The sequence below is a fragment of the Ranitomeya imitator genome, chromosome 3 (assembly GCF_032444005.1).
Source record: "Ranitomeya imitator isolate aRanImi1 chromosome 3, aRanImi1.pri, whole genome shotgun sequence".
NCBI lineage: Eukaryota > Metazoa > Chordata > Amphibia > Anura > Dendrobatidae > Ranitomeya > Ranitomeya imitator.
Genome location: NC_091284.1, coordinates 419575225 through 419595461, shown reverse-complemented (window position 1 = coordinate 419595461; position 20237 = coordinate 419575225). Strand labels below are relative to the sequence as shown.

General features: G+C 44.5%; 1 protein-coding gene across 2 annotated transcripts in view; it reads right to left on the bottom strand.

Moving 5' to 3' along the window:
- The window catches only part of MED13 (mediator complex subunit 13), a 154180-nt gene that overhangs the window by 116102 nt on the left and 17841 nt on the right, over nt 1–20237 (bottom strand). The window lies entirely within an intron of this gene.

Below are 20237 nucleotides of genomic sequence, written 5' to 3'. Positions count from 1 at the left end.
GCATCATAGGTGTCTACAATCTTGGAAAAATATTGAGAATTGAGAGTCCTCAGTGGTTGATACCTTTTAATGGCTAACTGAAAAGATGGTAACAAATTGCAAGCTTTCGAGACTACACAGGTCTCTTCATCAGGCAAAGACTAAAAGAAATTCTGAAGAATCACATATTTATGCACAAGATGGCACAGAAAAAAAAGGGGGAAAAAACATGGATAAGACCGATGACATGAAGCAGAATTACCATGAGTGATAAACAGTTACGTCCATAAATATTGGGCCAGTTCTTAGATAAGGATTGTTTTATTGTCCTCTGATTAGGGTCTCTGTTGTGATGATCTTTGCCTGATGAAGGGACCTGTGTAGTCTCGAAAGCTTGCAATTTGTTACCATCTTTTCAGTTAGCCATTAAAAAGGTATCAACCACTGAGGACTCTCAATTCTCAATATTTTTCTATCCACTGGCTAACACGGTACCAAGATATATTTCTCTCCTGTACAATCTTGGAATCAGTGAGTGGGCCTGGGAGGATTCACGGGTCTGCAGTTACACAGTCACAGCAGACTTTTCATTCTAGAGCGGACAACCCCTCTAAGGACCTCTAACACCTCAGATAAGGTTCTACCCTAATGTCAGAACATTTTTCCAACAGATCTCCTGACTCGCCAGACAAAGTAAGCCAAAAAATCATGTACTTTCAATTGGGACATTGGTAAAACCTGCTGAAAGATTAACATGAAAACAAGTTATAGGCCTGTATAACAGAGGAAGATGGTCATATTGGGAGGCCCCCTCATACATACTAGATGCCCGGCGAATCATACCAACTTAGCTAATGTATATTGGGGCCAATATACTATCATAAAGCAAGCCAAGCAGATATAGCACCTAAAAATGAAAATTTCATAGGGCTCAGCCAACAATCTAAACCAGTGTTCACAAGCAGCAGCCATGGTATGTGCATGACGGTAATTTTCCAAATGTTGCCTTGAAAATGGTACCATACTAGATGGCTCAGTGCGCAGGCTGCCACTGTCCGGCAGTGCAAGTCAGCTTTACCAGATGAGTGTTTCTTGCTCACTGGGCGATTAGCCGCCTGTCTACACCACACAATAATCGTGAAACAAGCATTTTTAAACACTGCTCATTCAGCATTATCTCACAGTGTAAATTCCATTTAAGAGACCATCTGTCAAGTGCCCACTAGACTCCTTTTCCAACAGTTCTAGACCGAGAAAGTAGTACAAGGATAGCCAAATAAGTGCGATAAAAATAATTCTGTCAATGTCACCAAATGAAATTGCCCACTCATTCACGTTTCATAAATCCTATTTTTATTTTTGCAGTAAATGCTAGTTTAATATTGGATTTTTTTTTATCTCCGAGGGCAGAGCATTTCCCATAATATCAATGAATTATCTATTGTTGGTAAAATACTTGAAGGGTTTCTGAGGGATGTTATTCTGGATTATCTCAATGAGAATAACTGTTTAACTCCATATCAGCATGGGTTTATGAGAAATCGCTCCTGTCAAACCAATCTAATCAGTTTTTATGAAGAGGTAAGCTATAGGCTGGACCACAGTGAGTCATTGGACGTGGTATATCTCGATTTTTCCAAAGCGTTTGATACCGTGCCGCACAAGAGGTTGGTACACAAAATGAGAATGCTTGGTCTGGGGGAAAATGTGTGTAAATGGGTTAGTAACTGGCTTAGTGATAGAAAGCAGAGGGTGGTTATAAATGGTTTAGTCTCTAACTGGGTCGCTGTGACCAGTGGGGTACCGCAGGGGTCGGTATTGGGACCTGTTCTCTTCAACATATTCATTAATGATCTGGTAGAAGGTTTACACAGTAAAATATCGATATTTGCAGATGATACAAAACTATGTAAAGCAGTTAATACAAGAGAAGATAGTATTCTGCTACAGATGGATCTGGATAAGTTGGAAACTTGGGCTGAAAGGTGGCAGATGAGGTTTAACAATGATAAATGTAAGGTTATACACATGGGAAGAAGGAATCAATATCACCATTACACACTGAATGGGAAACCACTGGGTAAATCTGACAGGGAGAAGGACTTGGGGATCCTAGTTAATGATAAACTTACCTGGAGCAGCCAGTGCCAGGCAGCAGCTGCCAAGGCAAACAGGATCATGGGGTGCATTAAAAGAGGTCTGGATACACACGATGAGAGCATTATACTGCCTCTGTACAAATCCCTAGTTAGACCGCACATGGAGTACTGTGTCCAGTTTTGGGCACCGGTGCTCAGGAAGGATATAATGGAACTAGAGAGAGTACAAAGGAGGGCAACAAAATTAATAAAGGGGATGGGAGATCTACAATACCCAGATAGATTAGCGAAATTAGGATTATTTAGTCTAGAAAAAAGACGACTGAGGGGCGATCTAATAACCATGTATAAGTATATAAGGGGACAATACAAATATCTCGCTGAGGATCTGTTTATACCAAGGAAGGTGACGGGCATAAGGGGGCATTCTTTGCGTCTGGAGGAGAGAAGGTTTTTCCACCAACATAGAAGAGTATTCTTTACTGTTAGGGCAGTGAGAATCTGGAATTGCTTGCCTGAGGAGGTGGTGATGGCGAACTCAGTCGAGGGGTTCAAGAGAGGCCTGGATGTCTTCCTGGAGCAGAACAATATTGTATCATACAATTAGGTTCTGTAGAAGGACGTAGATCTGGGGATTTATTATGATGGAATATAGGCTGAACTGGATGGACAAATGTCTTTTTTCGGCCTTACTAACTATGTTACTATGTTATTGTTGGAAACAAGTCAACCTGTAGGAAACACTTATGTGATACTCTTCAGACAATTGTCCCAATAGCAAAAAAAGAAATAAATAAAAATGCTTGTTGAAGGTCTGGGGTCATTCCCTGGGGCTACAGTTTTATCCATGGACATACCGTACATACTGCAGCCTATGCAATTCACAAACCTCACCTCGAGGACAGAATTACAGTGGAATGTATACCCGAATGTTTCACTACTTTCTGAAGCAATGGGCAGGATTTGTAAGTCAGGGGAAACCAGTTTAAACTTTCCAATCAACTAGTTAGGAAACACTGGGTTTGGCACACGTCCCATCAACTCCCTTTGTAGCCTGTGCGTGCTGCCAGATTTCAGCGAAAAGGAGTGGCCGATTTCCATATTTCTAACCACTCCTAGTTGCAAGCCCAAAGGTAAAATTATGTCACTGTAGATCTTAATGCAGGTAATAAAACCAGGAGCTCAGATCAGCAGAAGTATCGAGTACAGGGGGCCATCATTGGTGCCCTCCGGTAGGGACGGGCCATGCACCAAAACGTTTTCATTTAGTGGGGTTTTAATCTAGTTTACACAGGCTCCTAGAGTACTCAAAGCTACAAAAGATATTGTTTCTATTTCTCAGCTACATACTTTAGTAGAATGGGACAAAAATATACAGACATGACCGAAAGTGTTGGCATCCTTGAAATTGTTCCAGAAAGTGAAGTATTTCTCCCAGAAAATTATTGCAATTAAATGTTTTCTTATACACTTATTTCGTTTGTGTATATTGGAATAACAGATTTTTTTTAAAAAGCAAAACTGGACATATTTTCACATTATTGGCACTCAATTTAATATTTGGTTGCACACCCTTTCTAATAAATAACTGCAATCAATCTCTTCCTATAACCATCAAAAAGCTTCTTACACCTCTCAGCTGGAATTTTGGAGAACTCTCCTTTTGCAAACTGCTCCAGATCTCTCATATTAGAAGGGCGTCTTCTCCCAACAGCAATTTTAAGATCTCTCCACAGATGTTCGACGGGATTTAAATCCGGACTCATTGCTGGCCAGTTCAGAACTCTCCAGCGCTTTGTTTCCATCCATTTCTAGTTGCTTCTTGAAGTAGGTTTTGGGTCATTGTCCTGCTGGAAGACCCATAACACAAACCTAGCCTTCTGACATTGGGAACAACATTGTGACCCAAAATCCTTTGGTAATCTTCAGATTTCATAATGCCTTACACACAGTCAAGGCATCCAATGCCAGAAAACGCAAAACAACCCCAAAACATATTTGAACCTCCACCATATTTGACGGTAGGAACTGTGCTCTTTTCTTTGTAGGCCTCATTCTGCTTTCAGTAAACAGTGTAAAGGTGTGCTTTAATAAAAAGTTCTATCTTGAACTCATCTGTCCACAAAATGCTTCCCAGAAGGATTTTAACTTACCATATTTTTTGGATTATAAGAGGCAATTTTTCCCCAAAAATTTTGGGGTAAAATGGGGGTGCGTCTTATAATGTGGATATACTTTACCAGCCGCGGTGGACCAGGGTCCCAGGGTCACTACTAGGGGAGGCAAGAGTGTAGCACTGCTGCAGGCCGCAGGCTGGTATGAGGGGGTGTTCCGATGTGTGCCGCTGCGGATGTTCGGTGGTGCGGGGGCTCTGCCGACATTTTGCGAAAGCCCAGAGCCCCCAAACTTACAGTACATGGTTTACTGTGCGGTGGACTCCGGGAAAATGACTGCTGGGGGCGGAGCATGCACAGATGGAGATCTCGGCACCAAAATCTCAGGAGATGAGCTCTCAGTACTGATGTCATCAATATTTTAATTGTTCATTTAGTCAACTGTTCAAAATGTCTTAATTTTTGGTATTTTCGGCACAATGTATTAGTTCAGGAGTCGAGTTAATGTGTTTGCATTTGATCTTCGAGGACCTTTCGATTTAGGCTAAGTTCACATTTGCGTATGTGTCCGCAGCGTATCGTCTGCATGCACAAATGCATGCCAAAACGCATGCTTATGCCTGCGCATCATCTTGCCCCAGACGCAAACAAAAACGCTGCTTACCTATGCGTTTAAATGTGTTTTGGCATGCATTGGAGTTTTTTTATGCGCATGGTGGAGGCGGTGACATCATTTTCTGGTCATGCGCAGTCTAAAGTACGCATGCGTATCGAACGGTCCTTGCGTAACAAGGGTCTAAGGGGGTATCATTTCTCCTTATTGAGAGTGACATACCATCTCTGGCTTGTCAAGGTAAGGAGGCTTATTCGCCGTGCAATGCTCCTCGGGGAAATATAATATGCAAATTGCCTCTTCTGAGAAAAAGAGGACTTAAACTCTATAGCACCACCTGTTGGAAGTAATGGAAGGATGCTTCGCACTGACAAGGGCCAACAGCCCAAAACACCGTGTCTGCGAATTGAGATACTGATTTGGCTTTTATCCTAAAGATACCGTCACACTCAGCGACGCCGCAGCAATATAGACAACGAGACGATCGCTGGAGCGTTGCTGTTTAGGACGCTGTAGAGACGTCAAACACAATTACTCCAGAACGATGCAGGAGCGAACCAGTGACGTAACGGCGACTCACTTATCGTTCTCGCTGGTTGTTAGTTCCATGTAAAACATTGCTGGCATCGTTGCTTTTGAAGTCAAACATGACGATACACGCCGACCTGACGACCAAATAAAGTTCTGGACTTCCAGCTCCGACCAGCGATGGCACAGCGGGATCCAGATCGCTGCTGCGTGTCAAACACAACGAGACCGCTATCCAGGACGCTGCAACGTCACAGATCGTTGTCGTTCTCGTTGTAAAGTTGCTGAGTGTGACGGTACCTTAAGTCATATTGCACGACTCGTTTAAAGGGTTGATTGTGACTTGTAGGATCGCTATTTCCAACAGGTGGCCCAATAGAGTTTAAGTCCTCTTTTTCTCAGAAGAGGCAATTTGCATACTTGCGTAACAATGCATTCCAATAGACAGTAATGCGTTTTTTGGACGCAATCATGCGCCTCAAAAAATTGCAACATGTTGCGTTCGCCGGACACCGCGAAACGACGCATGCGTATGCATCCGCATGCAAAGTTATGTCCCTGCGTACACCATGTTAAAGATATGTACACATGCGGATCGTACGCTGCGCACAGAAACGCTAATGTGAACCCGGCCTTATTCATCTGATACAAAGAAATAATTTCATTGGGCTTTATGCACTATATAGATTTCCTGTTGCAATAGGTGGTTTAGCTTCAAAAAAGATCTAATTACAGATCGAAACGCGTCACTAGATTTTCTTTTCTCCCTTTGGTTGTCCACATGTCTTGAGGAGTTTGCCAACAATATTGATTTTAACATGGATGAATACAAATTGAAATTTTAAGGAGCTGGAACACTCTCTCGCTTATGTGTACCTGACGTACCGTCAAAATGGAGTTCCGTGCACCTGTGGCTGTCAGTGAGCTGGCTGTGGCTTTTAGCCATTTTCACCATATTCCTATTTACTACAGCAGAAGCAAGCCAAAAGCATACATTTACTTGAGAAGTATAACGCCACTTAAATAATCTCTAAAGTATGGGTTGCACTTATAGTCTACTTTAAGAGCTGATCCAGGACTTTGTTTTTTTTTTTTTAAACTCTAGGGCTAAGAACTATGGGGCATGTAGTTGCTAACTACCTGCCTGTTGTGCCTGGCTGTGATCTCTGCCGGTACAGATCGCTGCTGCCGGCGATTCAGTGGCTTCTGTTGAGGTCACACTGACAGAGCCGATTCTTCTCTTCTGCTCTGTTGACGGGGTGTGACTGCAGACGTCATGTTGATTGATAGTCAGCTCCCACTGGCTAACTGCAGAGAGACAGCTGTTAATCGGTATGACTTTGCCAGTCACGCCCCATCAACAGAGCAATCCAGAAGAGATGATGCTTTGCTTACGTGGGGCAACTAAATCGCCAGCACAAGGTACAAGCAGGTAGTCGCTTCTGACAACTAACTTCATGTTAATCTATATATTTTGTTATACAATGGGGCTAAAAACTAAAATAGTCATGGATAACACCTTTAAAAAAGGTAAGCTGTCAGTCGACTGCAGCCAGGTATGTCTCTCTGAAACGCTGGAGATGAGACTATTCTGGAGGGGCACCCAGCTGGCTTCTCTAGGCAGCACTAGATTTCATTAACCGATCACTTCTGACTTACATACCTGGAAGAGACCCATCAACTAGAGATGTGCAGGAAGAATCCGGCTCGGTACTGCACGCGAGTAGTCTCATTTCTGTCTATAGTCACCAGGTGGCTCTTCAAAGAATAAACTAAAAAAAGATACCTGGTTGCAATTGTGGAGCCAGGCTCCGTTTCATGCTGCCAGTGTTGTGGGCAGCATGAATTGAATGACAGGTCCCCTTTAAAACATCTTCTGGAAAATGTACTAGAAAGGACATGAGGGGCTATATATTAAACCTGTTCATTTTGGGTGCAAGCTTCTCCCCCAGTGTAGGCTACACCAAATTCATCAACAGGACACACTCCTTGTCCATAAATGTGCTGAAGTGGAAAGATGCCAGATCAGATATTGATAACTGATGTGTGCTTGGAGCAAACCTGAAACACCACACATTACATGTAAGAAAATACAGTGCAGTGGGGGTTCAGCCACACCACTGATAAATCTCCCTCAAACTAAAAAGGTGACGTCCAGCCCTCCAGAAAGCAGTGCAACTTGCCAAATCCCAGCAATGGGATATTATTAAATATGTGACCCACTATGCCAATCTGTGTGCCTCCCAGCAATGTGGTCACAGAGATGTGTGTGTGTGTGTGTGTGTGTGTGTGTGTGTGTATATAATATAATATAATTATTATTTATTGTTATAGCGCCATTTATTCCATGGCGCTTTACATGTGAGGAGGGGTATACATAATAAAAACAGGTACAATAATCTTAAACAATACAAGTCATAACTGGTACAGGAGGAATGAGGAACCTGCCCGCGAAGGCTCACAATCTACAAGGGATGGGTGAGAATACAGTAGGTGAGGATATATATATAATTTTTTTTTCTCTGTTAGATATATCTATATATATATATATATATATATATATATATATATATATATATATATATATATATATATATATATATATATATATATATCTCTCTCTCTCTACACACGTGTATATATACGCGTGCGTGTTTATATATTTATATCTCTCTCTCTAGATTTTTTTTTTTTAAAACTTCCACAGCGCCAACAGATTCTGCAGCACTTTCCAATTCAGAGGAAAAACTTGCAGTCCCCTGCTGATTAGCTTATCATCCCCTATCTAAATATTACAAGCTATACTACACATGGATAGAATTCAGAAAGGTGTAGTGCTCGCTGAAAGTTTAACCAGGGATGGACAACTCTTTTTTTTTTTTTTTTTTTTTAAAGTCTCTACCCCCCCAGGTAATATGGGAAAGTACTACAAACCTAGAAAAACATTCTTGCTTCACCCAGTAGGGAAGGAAACAAATGCATGTAACCGGACACCAATGTTATTAGCAGGCATAAGGTTCTTGCAGAACAAGCTGCGAGGCATTCCCAAATACAGCAGCGATTTAAATGGAGGCTAGATCAAATTGCAAATATTCCTAGCTCATTAGTCAATGGACGTTTTCAATTCAAAACCAAACGACATTTTGCCTTTTCTTAATTACTTTTAAAGGTACTGTCACACTAGACGATATCGCTAGCGATCCGTGACGTTGCAGCGTCCTCGCTAGCGATATCGTCCAGTGTGACAGGCAGCAGCGATCAGGCCCCTGCTGGGAGATCGCTGGTCGGGGAAGAAAGTCCAGAACTTTATTTCGTCGCTGGACTCCCCGTAGACATCGCTGAATCGGCGTGTGACACCGATTCAGCGATGTCTTTGCTGGTAACCAGGGTAAACATCGGGTAACTAAGCGCAGGGCCGCGCTTAGTAACCCGATGTTTACCCTGGTTACCATCCTAAAAGTAAAAAAACAAACACTACATACTTACCTACCGCTGTCTGTCCTCCAGCGCTGTGCTCTGCTCTCCTCCTGCTCTGGCTGTGAGCGTCGGTCAGCCGGAAAGCAGAGCAGGGACGTCACCGCTCTGCTTTCTGGCTGCCCGGCGCTCACAGCCAGACCAGAGAAGCAGAGCGCCGAGGACAGACAGCAGAAGGTAAGTATGTAGCGTTTGTTTTTTTACTTTTTAGGATGGTAACCAGGGTAAACATCGGGTTACTAAGCGCGGCCCTGCGCTTAGTTACCCGATGTTTACCCTGGTTACCGGGGACCTCGGGATCGTTGGTCGCTGGAGAGCTGTCTGTGTGACAGCTCTCCAGCGACCAAACAGCGACGCTGCAGCGATCCGGATCGTTGTCGGTATCGCTGCAGCGTCGCTATGTGTGACGGTACCTTAAGAGTCATTTTACTGAATTAGATCTAATGCGTCTGTGCTTAGATCTATGGCGAGAACCCTTCCTCCGACCAGTCATTCACCTTAAGGTACCGTCACACATAGCGACGCTGCAGCGATACCGACAACGATCCGGATCGCTACAGCGTCGCTGTTTGGTCGCTGGAGAGCTGTCACACAGACAGCTCTCCAGCGACCAACGATCCCGAGGTCCCCGGTAACCAGGGTAAACATCGGGTAACTAAGCGCAGGGCCGCGCTTAGTAACCCGATGTTTACCCTGGTTACCATCCTAAAAAGTAAAAAAACAAACGCTACATACTTACCTTCTGCTGCCTGTCCTCGGCGCTCTGCTTCTCTGGTCTGGCTGTGAGCGCCGGGCAGCCAGAAAGCAGAGCGGTGACGTCACCACTCTGCTTTCCGGCTGACCGACGCTCACAGCCAGAGCAGGAGGAGAGCAGAGCACAGCGCTGGAGGACAGACAGCGGTAGGTAAGTATGTAGTGTTTGTTTTTTTACTTTTAGGATGGTAACCAGGGTAAACATCGGGTTACTAAGCGCGGCCCTGCAATAGTTACCCGATGTTTACCCTGGTTACCAGCAAAGACATCGCTGAATCGGTGTCACACGCCGATTCAGCGATGTCTACGGGGAGTCCAGCGACGAAATAAAGTTCTGGACTTTCTTCCCCGACCAGCGATCTCCCAGCAGGGGCCTGATCGCTGCTGCCTGTCACACTGGACGATATCGCTAGCGAGGACGCTGCAACGTCACGGATCGCTAGCGATATCGTCTAGTGTGACAGTACCTTTACTCTTGAAGAGCTCCTTGCTTTAACAACTTGTGTTTATATATAATTTACTAGATGGTGGCCTGATTTTAACGCATCGGGTATTCTAGAATATGTATGTACGTACGTACGTAGCAGCCACATAGTATATAGCACAGGCCACATAGTATATAGCAGACAAGTACTACGTTGCCTGTACTATATACTGTGTGGCTGCTATATACATACATACATATTGTAGAATACCTGATGCGTTAATACAGGCCACGCAATATATAACAGTGGCCACGCAGTATATAACAAAGCCCAAATAGTATATAACACAGCCCACGCAGTATATAGCAGCCACGCAGTATATAGCAGCCACGCAGTATATAACACAGGCGATATAGTATATAACATTGCCACATAACATATAGCACAGGCCACACAGTACATAACACAGCCCACATAGTATCTCACACTGACCACGTAGTATATAGCAGTCACGCGGTATATAACACAGCCGACACGGTATATAACACAGCCCACGTAGTATATAGCAGCCACCCTGTATATAACGCAGCCCACGCGCTATATAACACTGCCCACGTAGTATATAACAGTGTGGGCACAATGTTAAAAAAGATTAAAATAAAAAAATATAGTTATATACTCACCCGCCAGGATCCAGCGAAGCTGTCCCTATGTGCGCGGCTGCCGCCATCTTCCATTCCCAGGATGCATTGCGAAATTACCCAGATGACTTAGCGGTCTCACGTACCATTCTTGGCACCGGAAGCTGCCAGAGGTCACAAAAGGTGAGTATATAAGGATTTGTTAATTTTTTTATTATTTTTAACATTAGATGTTTTTACTATTGACGCTGCATAGGCAGCATCAATAGTAAAAATTTGGGGACACACAGGGTTAATAGCAGCGTTAACGGAGTGCGGTACCCGCGGCCCGTTACCGCTGGTATTAACTCTGTGTGAGCGGTGAGTGGAGGGGAGTATGTGGGCGTCGGGCACTGACTGAAGGGGAGTAGGGAGGGACTAATCTGACTGTGCCCGTCGCTGATTGGTCGCGGCAGCCATGACAGGCAGCTGGCGAGACCAATCAGCTACTCGGGATTTCCGTGACGAAAGTTGCCGACAGAAAGACAGAAGTACCCCCTAGACAATATATATATTACCAGAAGTGCTGATACTTTGTATTACACATACACATCCAGGCTCTATGGAAGCTCTGTCAAATCTATTTCAATGAGAACGGCACTAAGGGTATGTGCACACGCTGCGGATTTTGCTGCGGATCTGCAGCGATTTCTCATGAGTTTACAGTACCATGTTAACCTATGGTAAATGAAATCCGCAGTACACATCGATTCTTTGTGCGGATTCCGCTGCGGTTTTACACCTTCTCCAATAGAAAACTGCAGGTGTAAAGCCGCAGCGGTATCCGCAGTAGAAACCGCGATAGATCCGCAGGAAAAACCGCAGCGGTTTTGCACTGCAGTTTTTCCAAATCCGCTGCGGAAAAATCCACAGTCCTCCAGAATACGTGTGCACATACCCTTAATCTTTGCTGAATGCAAATGTCACGAATTGTGCATTTAAAATGAAAAAAAAAAGACTAACTCTACTAAATTCAAGAAAGCTGCAGTCTTGTTGTACCAGAGCCCTATTCTCGGGTCCCAGCAATTGGACACCTACTAGAAGTTATCACTCATTCTATGAATAGTTGTTTAAAAAGGGTTATTTCTAGAATTGCATGCCCAAATTGACAGCATAAACTGAGCACACAGCCCTGAATGGAATATAGCCCCAATAAAATCACAACTTATTTTGCAGAATCTGAAGTTTAATCATAACTGCTAATTAGGGTGCTCGGTAAACCCATGATGTGGCCAAGAGACTCCGTGCACCATTCCGCCCACTGGTTTTGCACATCCTCACCTCCCTCACTGGTGATTGACAGCACTGGAGCAAGCACAGACTGCACAGAAAGATCAGAAATGCCAGTGCTATGAAACACAAGTGAGCGAAGGTGAGACACACAAAAATCAGTGGACAGAACAGTGCCCTAAGACTGTTGGCCACATTACGGGAGCACAGAGCACCATAGTTGGCATATTTGATTAAACGGCAGTTTCCGCAGAACTGAGCCAGTGATCAGAGCACTAAAAGAGCCATTTTTAATGGCCCAACAAGCTTAGTTTATAATAAACAGCTTGGTCGCACAAACTCCCTTTAAAAGGGAATCTGGCAGTTGATATATGCAACGTATCAGACACTGGCTGTATAATTTAATCCACGTATGTTTGAAATTCCACAGCTTATCAGAGCTAGAGAAAAAAATAGTTTTTAAGTCGCAGGGAACCGAGCGGTACTGGAGACTTGTCAGACAGGCAAGTCCCTGGAGGCTTCTCCCCGTCTGCTGCCAGTGATTGATAGGTCTCTCCTTGCCATGCACATGTAGAGACCAGTCACTCTAGGGGACAGGGCGAGCGAAGCCACCAGGGTCCTGCCTGTCCAACTAGTCTCACGTGGGTCCTGGTACCAGCAGCTTTAAGGCTATGTGCACACGTTGTGGATTAGGCTTAGGAATTTCTGGTGCGGATTCGCTGCGTTTTTTGTGCGGTTCCGCAGCGTTTTTTATGCGTTTTTGCTGCGGTTTTCTTGCGGATTTGCTGCAGTTTTCCTATAATGGAATGGGTACAAAAACGCTGCAGATTCACAAAAAAGAAGTGACATGCTACTTCTTTTAAAATGCAGCGTTTCCGCAGCGAATTTTCCGCAAAGTGTGCACAGCATTTTTTCTCATTGATTTACATTGTACTGTAAATCAATTGCGGATATGCAGCGTTTCTGCACCGCAAAAAACGCTGCGGATCCGCAGAGAATCCGCAACGTGTGCACATAGCCTTAGGCTGTTTGCACACGTTGCTGATTTTTCGCATTTTTTCGCTATAAAACAAAACAACAGCATCCCATCATTTAGAATGAATTCCGCAATTTTTGTGCACATGATGCGTTTTTTTCCGCGAAAAAAAAAAACGCATCGTGGTAAACGCTGCATGTTAATTAATTTTGCGGATTTCCCACTATATAATGCATTGGGAAATGTCCGCAAAAAAAAAAAAACCGCACCAAAAACAGTAAAAAACGCGCAAAAAAACCACATGCAGATTTCTTGCAGAAAATTTCAAGTTTTTCTCAGGAAAATTCTGTAATAAATCCTGAACGTGTGCACATAGCCTGAAACCACACTGCTCAAAAAAATAAAAGGGAACACAAACAACAGAATATAACTCCAAGTATCGTATTTTCCGGCGTATAAAACGACCCCCAACTTTTCCAGTTAAAATATAAAATCTTCTCAAAAGTCAGGGGTTGTCTTATATGCCGGGTGTCGTCTTATAAGGTGGGTGCGAAGCAATCTGCGGTCGAAGTATATAGTGGGGGGGAGGGGGGGGAGGGGGGGGGAGTGGTCCCGATGACTAGGTGAGGGAGCGCCTCACCAGGAAGGTGTAAGTGAAGCAAACTGTCAGCGTCTGGGATGCCAGGGTTATGCAAAAAAGAGAGAGAGCGGTGCTGCGCCTAGAAAAACACTCCTCCTTCACTCATCTGGCTCGCCCTTGTATCCTATTATCTCCTTCTCTGCCTCTGCTTCCCTTACACCTTCCCGGTGAGGCACCCCCTCACCTCGTCATTGGGACCGCTCCCCCCACAATATGCGGCAACCGCAGACTACTCCACACCTGCCCTATAAGACGACACCTGGCGTATAAGACGATACCCGACTTTTGAGAAGATTTTCAAGGGTTAAAAAGTAGTCTTATACGCCAGAAAATACAGTAAATCAAACTTCTGTGAAATCAAACTGTCCACTTAGAAAGCAACACTGTTTGACAATCAATTTCACATGCTGTTGTGCAGATGGAATAGACAACAGATGGAAATTATTGGCAATTGTCAAGACACCCTCAAAGGAGTGGTTCTGCAGGTGGGGACCACAGACCACATCTCAGTACCAATGCTTTCTGGCTGATGTTTTGGTCACTTTTGAATGTTGGTTGTGCTTTCACACTCGTGGTAGCATGAGACGGACTCTACAACCCACACAAGTGGCTCAGGTACTGCAGCTCATCCAGGATGGAACTTCAATGCAAGCTGTGGCAAGAAGGTTTGCTGTGTCTATCAGCGTAGTGTCCAGAGGCTGGAGGCGCTACCAGGAGACAGGCCAGTACACCAGGAGATGTGGACGGGGCCGTAGAAGGGCAACAACCCAGCAGCAGGACCGCTACCTCAGCCTTTGTGCAAGGAGGAATAGGAGGAACACTGCCAGAGCCCTGCAAAATGACCTCCAGCAGGCCACAAATGTGCATGTGTCTGCATAAACTGTTAGAAACCGACTCCATGAGGATGGTCTGAGTGCCCGACGTCCACAGATGGGGGTTGTGCTCACAGCCTAACACCGTGCAGGACGCTTGGCATTTACTACAGAACACCAGGATTGGCAAATTCGCCACTGGCGCCCTGTGCTCTTCACTGATGAAAGCAGGTTCATGCTGAGCACATGTGACAGACGTGACAGTCTGGAGATGCTCTGGAGAGCAGTCTGCTGCCTGCAACATCCTTCAGCATGATGGGTTTGGCAGTGGGTCCGGAATGGTGTGGGGTGGCATGTTATTGGAGGGCCGCAAAGCCCTCTATGTGCTCGCCAGAGGTAGCCTGACTCCCATTAGGTACCAAGATGAGATCCTCAGACTCTTGTGATACCATATGCTGTTGCGGTTGTCCCTGGGTTCCTCCTAATGCAGAACAATGCCAGACCTCATGTGGCTGGAGTGTGTCAGCAGTTCCTGCAAGATGAAGACATTGAAGCTATGGATTGGCCCGTCCGTTTCCCAGACCTGAATCCGATTGAACATATCTGGGACATCATGTCTCGCACCATCCACCAACGTCACGTTGCACCACAGACTGTCCAGGAGTTGGCGGATGCTTTAGTCCAGGTCTGGGAGGAGATCCCTCAGAGAATCATCCGCCGCCTCATCAGGATCATGCCCAGGCATTGTAGGGAGATCATACTGGCACGTGGAGGCCACACACTACTGAGCATCATTTCCTTGTCTTGAGGCATTTCCATTGAAGTTGGATCAGCCTGTAACTTCATTTTCCACTTTGATTTTGAGCATCATTCCAACTCCAGACCTCCGTGGGATATTAGTTGTGATTTACATTGGTAATTTTTAGGTTTTATTGTTCTCAACACATTCCACTATGTAATGAATAAAGATTTACAACAGGAAGATTTCATTCAGTGATATCTAGGATGTGGGATTTTAGTGTTCCCTTTATTTTTCTGAGCAGTGTATATTTTTCTCTGAAATGCAGAAGCGAAGATAAACATATATAGATGAAATCATACAGCCAGCATCTGATATACGCTCACCAAGGATCAAGCAGCATGCATCAGATGTCAGGTTCCCTTTAATACTGTAAATTATATTTACGCAAGTCTGCTTTTACAAAAATTATGGAGATTATTTGCGATTATGAAAAACGTGACAAAAATTAAAAAAACATGTGAATACACCCTATGGGTAGCTTACACTAGAGGAATACTTCACTTAGTAACTATTGCGATACCTTTTTATTGTAATATTTTTACCCTTTTTGGCTCAGATCTTTTACACATCTGAAAGCTTAGGAATAAAAAAAATCCTAAATAGAGTAGTGTGTAGTATATGATGGTACCAAATATGCAGGTAATTAGAGGGATCCATGACCCACCTCCATGGACTCCACTAGCATAACTGCTACAGAGGAAGAATAAACTTATGGCACACGTTAGAATTGTGGACTTGTTCATTTGTTAGATCACGTTGTGGATGTCCTTTCCATGCCAGAAACAGGAGGAGTGGAGAGAGTTGGAAGCTCTAGAACTACAACTACGGTAACTACTAAAAAGTTATAAGAGATGAAGCGAGCCACACAGGTTTCTTGGGCTGCAACCAAAGGATACAAACATTGCACAGTTTGTTTTACACTACAGTACACCTATGCAAATTAAACAAAAACAGATTAACATGGAACACATTTTTCCAAGCTTGCAATAAAGTTGTGGAGTAATGTCTTTATACACTGCGAAAGTGGTAGATCGCATCAATTAATGGGTGTCTAAACCTTTTAGTAAAGTGTCTTACTTATGTGACATGATAACTGCTAAACTGCTCAAAAGAAAAAAAAAAAAAAGTTAAATACTCTGGAGGGGAGGGGAGAGAGGGGAAGAAATCACGGACGTTCCCATATTCTGCCACTTTTACCCATTTTGCTCTGTGTCACTCAGTTGCGCAGATATTCACATTTTTTTTTTCTTATGAAGCGCAGTATGTGAAATCTCTGCCTGGCAGACCAACTGGGCATTTCTTCAGAGTCTTCTCTGGGGGTGCACACTTTCACCCCTCCCTCGCAGATGCTGCCAATCACAGCTCAGCAGCATCTGCGACTGATATACTACTAGATCAGCTGCCAAACGGTGATTGACAGCATCATGGAGAAAGGGGTGAAAGCACATGCCCCCAGAGAAGACTGAAGAAATTCTGAGATGGTCTGCAAAATAGAGATGTGAGATCTTCAATGGAGTGACGCAGCGCAAAAATGGAAACAAGAAAGAGAATCTGCCACGAAATTAACAGTTTGTTTTTGCTCTCGGAACGAGTCCATGATCTACTACACTTTGGTGCCCATCTCAACAAACTGAAACATTCAGAAATTCAAGTCCATTTTTGTCATTGAAGTTTATGGGATTCAGACAGAATCAGCTGAATGCACTGCAGAAAGCACCATATGAACATTGCCTTAATTAAAGCATTCTGGCATCAATGCGTAACAAAATACTGAAAGTCAAGAGGTGAGCACCATGCAGCCATGGTGAAACTACAACTCCCAGAATGCAGGGAAAGCTGGCAGATATTGGAAAATCTAAGCAGGAGATAACTAAATTTAAGACTGCATGCTCTGCAAAGACTGGATGGGAGGACTGAACATAGTCCATCTAGGATTTGCGTAGAGAGTGGCAGTGATCTGGTCGTTGCGTCCAGACCTCTCCTAGGGCAAAGTGCATGATAAGTTTAGAGTGTGAGGTGAGTGTGTGTGTGTGTGAGTGTGAGTGTGAGTGTGAGTGTGAGTGTGTGTGTGTGTGTGTATATATATATATATATATATATATATATATATATATACACATACACCCACACAAACTTGCAAATCGTATGGTAATGTTTTGCAATTGATTATTATGTGACGTGTATGTAAATTAACTATTTATTTTGCATAATTGTGAGAACATTTATGAGAACCTGATACCAATGGCAGACCTCTCGGATTTTCAAAGAGGCCAAATTGTTGGTGATCGCATGGCAGGCGCTAGTGTAACAGAAAGTGCCCGAATGCTTGGCGTGTCAAGAGTACTGTCTCCAAAGTAATAACTGCGTTTGAAAGAGAAGGATAAACGTCCGCAGCAAAGCACAGGTCCGTCCGAAAATCAAAGTTGACAGAGACCGTCGGACTCTAAAGCGAATTGTGAGAGAGGATCGCAAGACCACGGCTCTGAAAATCACTACTGAGCTCAAGGAACACCTACAGAACCCAGTTTCCACGAAAACTGTTCGTCAGAAGCTGCATAAATCTGGATTCCACGGAAAAGCTGCAATTAGAAAACCGCTGCTCTCAATGACAAATGTTTCCAAGCGTTTAGAGTGGTGTAGAAACCTCCAGAATTGGTCCCTCGAGCAGTGGAAACATGTGATATTCTCAGACGAATCATCGTTTACCCTATTTCCGACCTCCGGCCGAGTGTACGTTTGGAGACAGCCGAAAGAAGCATTCCATCCAGACTGCCTTCTCCCAACCGTAATATATGGTGGAGGTTCTGTGATAATCAGGGGTGCTATTTCGTGGAGATCCGCCGGGCCAATGATATCCTTTCATGGAAGAATTAACAGCCGAGATTATTTAGGCATTTTGGGCGACCAAGTGCATCCAACGGTTCAAGCACTGTTCTCAGTGGGGACCGCCATCTTTCAGGATGATAATGCACCAATTCATACAGCTAGAATCGTTAAAGCATGGCACGAGGAACATTCTAATGAAGTTGAGCATGTTAATTCTTCCATGAAGGGATATCATTGGCCCAGCGGATCTCCACGAAATAGCACCCCAGATCATCACAGAACCTCCACCATGTTTTACGGTTGGGAGAAGGCAGTCTGGATGGAATGCTTCTTTCGACTGTCTCCAAGCGTACACTCGGCCGGAGGTCGGAAATAGGGTAAACGTCTGAGAATATCACATGTTTCCACTGCTCGAGAGACCAATTCTGGAGGTTTCTACACCACTCTAAACGCTTGGAAACATTTTAAATTGAGAGCAGCGGTTTTCTAATTGCAACTCTTCTGTGGAATCCAGATTTGTGCAGCTCCCAATGAACAGTTTTCATGGAAACTGGGTTTTGTAGGGGGTTCATTGAGCTCAGCAGTGATTTTCGGAGCCGTGGTCTTGCGATCCTCTCTCACAATTCGCTTTAGAGTCAGACGGTCTCTCTGTCAACTTTGACTTTCGGCCGGACCTGTGCTTTGCTGCGGACGTTTTTCCTTCTCTTTCAAACGCAGTCATAACTTTGGAGACAGTACCTCTTGACACATCAAGCTTTCGGGCTCTTTCTGTTACACTAGCGCCTGCCATATGAGCACCAACAATTTGGCCTCTTTGAAAATCCGAGAGGTCTGCCATTGGTATCAGGTTCTCATCAATGTTCTTACAATTATGCAAAACAAACAGTTCATTTACATACACATCACATAACACAAATAATCAACTACAAAACATTACCATATGTCACGGGTTTGCATGTTTATCACATGTTTGAAGATTATGATGCCAAAACATTAGCCATTTCCATTATTTTATCAAACCCCTGTATACAGTACAGACCAAAAGTTTGCACACACCATCTCATTTTAAGATTTTTCTGTATTCTCATGACTATGAAAATTGTACATTCTCACTGAATGCATCAAAACTATGAATTAACACATGTGGAATTATATACCGTATATACTCGAGTATAAGCCGACCTGAGTATAAGCCGACCCCCCTAATTTTGCCACAAAAAAACTGGGAAAACTTATTGACTCGAGTATAAGCCTAGGGTGGAAAATGCAGCAGCTACCGGTGAATTTCAAAAATAAAAATAGATGCTCCATACCGTTCATTATTGCCCCATAAGATGCTCCATATAAAGCTGTGCCACATATAATGCTCCATACTGTTCATTATTGCCCCATAGATGTGCCATATAAAGCTGTGCCATATAGTGCTCTGCACCGTTCATTATTGCCCCATAGCTGCCATATAGTGCTCTGCGCCGTTCAGTATTGCCCCATAGCTGCCATATAGTGCTCTGCGCCGTTCAGTATTGCCCCATAGCTGCCATATAGTGCTCTGCGCCGTTCAGTATTGCCCCATAGCTGCCATATAGTGCTCTGCGCCGTTCAGTATTGCCCCATAGCTGCCATATAGTGCTCTGCACCGTTCAGTATTGCCCCATAGCTGTGCCATATAGTGCTCTGCGCCGTTCAGTATTGCCCCATAGCTGTGCCATAGAAAGCTCTGCCATTGCTGCTGCAATAAAAAAAAAAAAAAAAAACGCCATACTCACCTCTCTTGCTTGCAGCTCCCGGCGTCCGGTCCCGGCGTCTCTCCGCTCTGACTGATCAGGCAGAGGGCGGCGTGCACACTATATGCGTCATTGCGCCCTCTGACCTGCACAGTCAGAGCGGAGAGACGCCGGGAAGATGGAGCGACGCCCGGCGTGTGGAACGGGGATAGGTAAATATGACATACTTACCTGCTCCCGGCGTCCCGCTCCCTCTGCCTGTCACACGGTCTTCGGTGCCGCAGCCTATTCCTCTAACAGCGGTCACCGGCACCGCTGATTAGAGGAATGAATATGTGGCTCCACCCCTATTGGAGGTGGAGCCGCGTATTCATTTCTCTAATGAGCGGTCCCACGTGACCGCTGAAGAGGAGAAGAACTGCAGCACCGAAGACCGTGTGACAGGCAGGGGGAGCGCCAGGATCGCTGGGACTAGGCAAGTATGCCTCAGCGCCCTCTCCCCCTCACCCGCCGCCCACCGTGACTCGAGTATAAGCCGAGAGGGGCACTTTCAGCCCAAAAT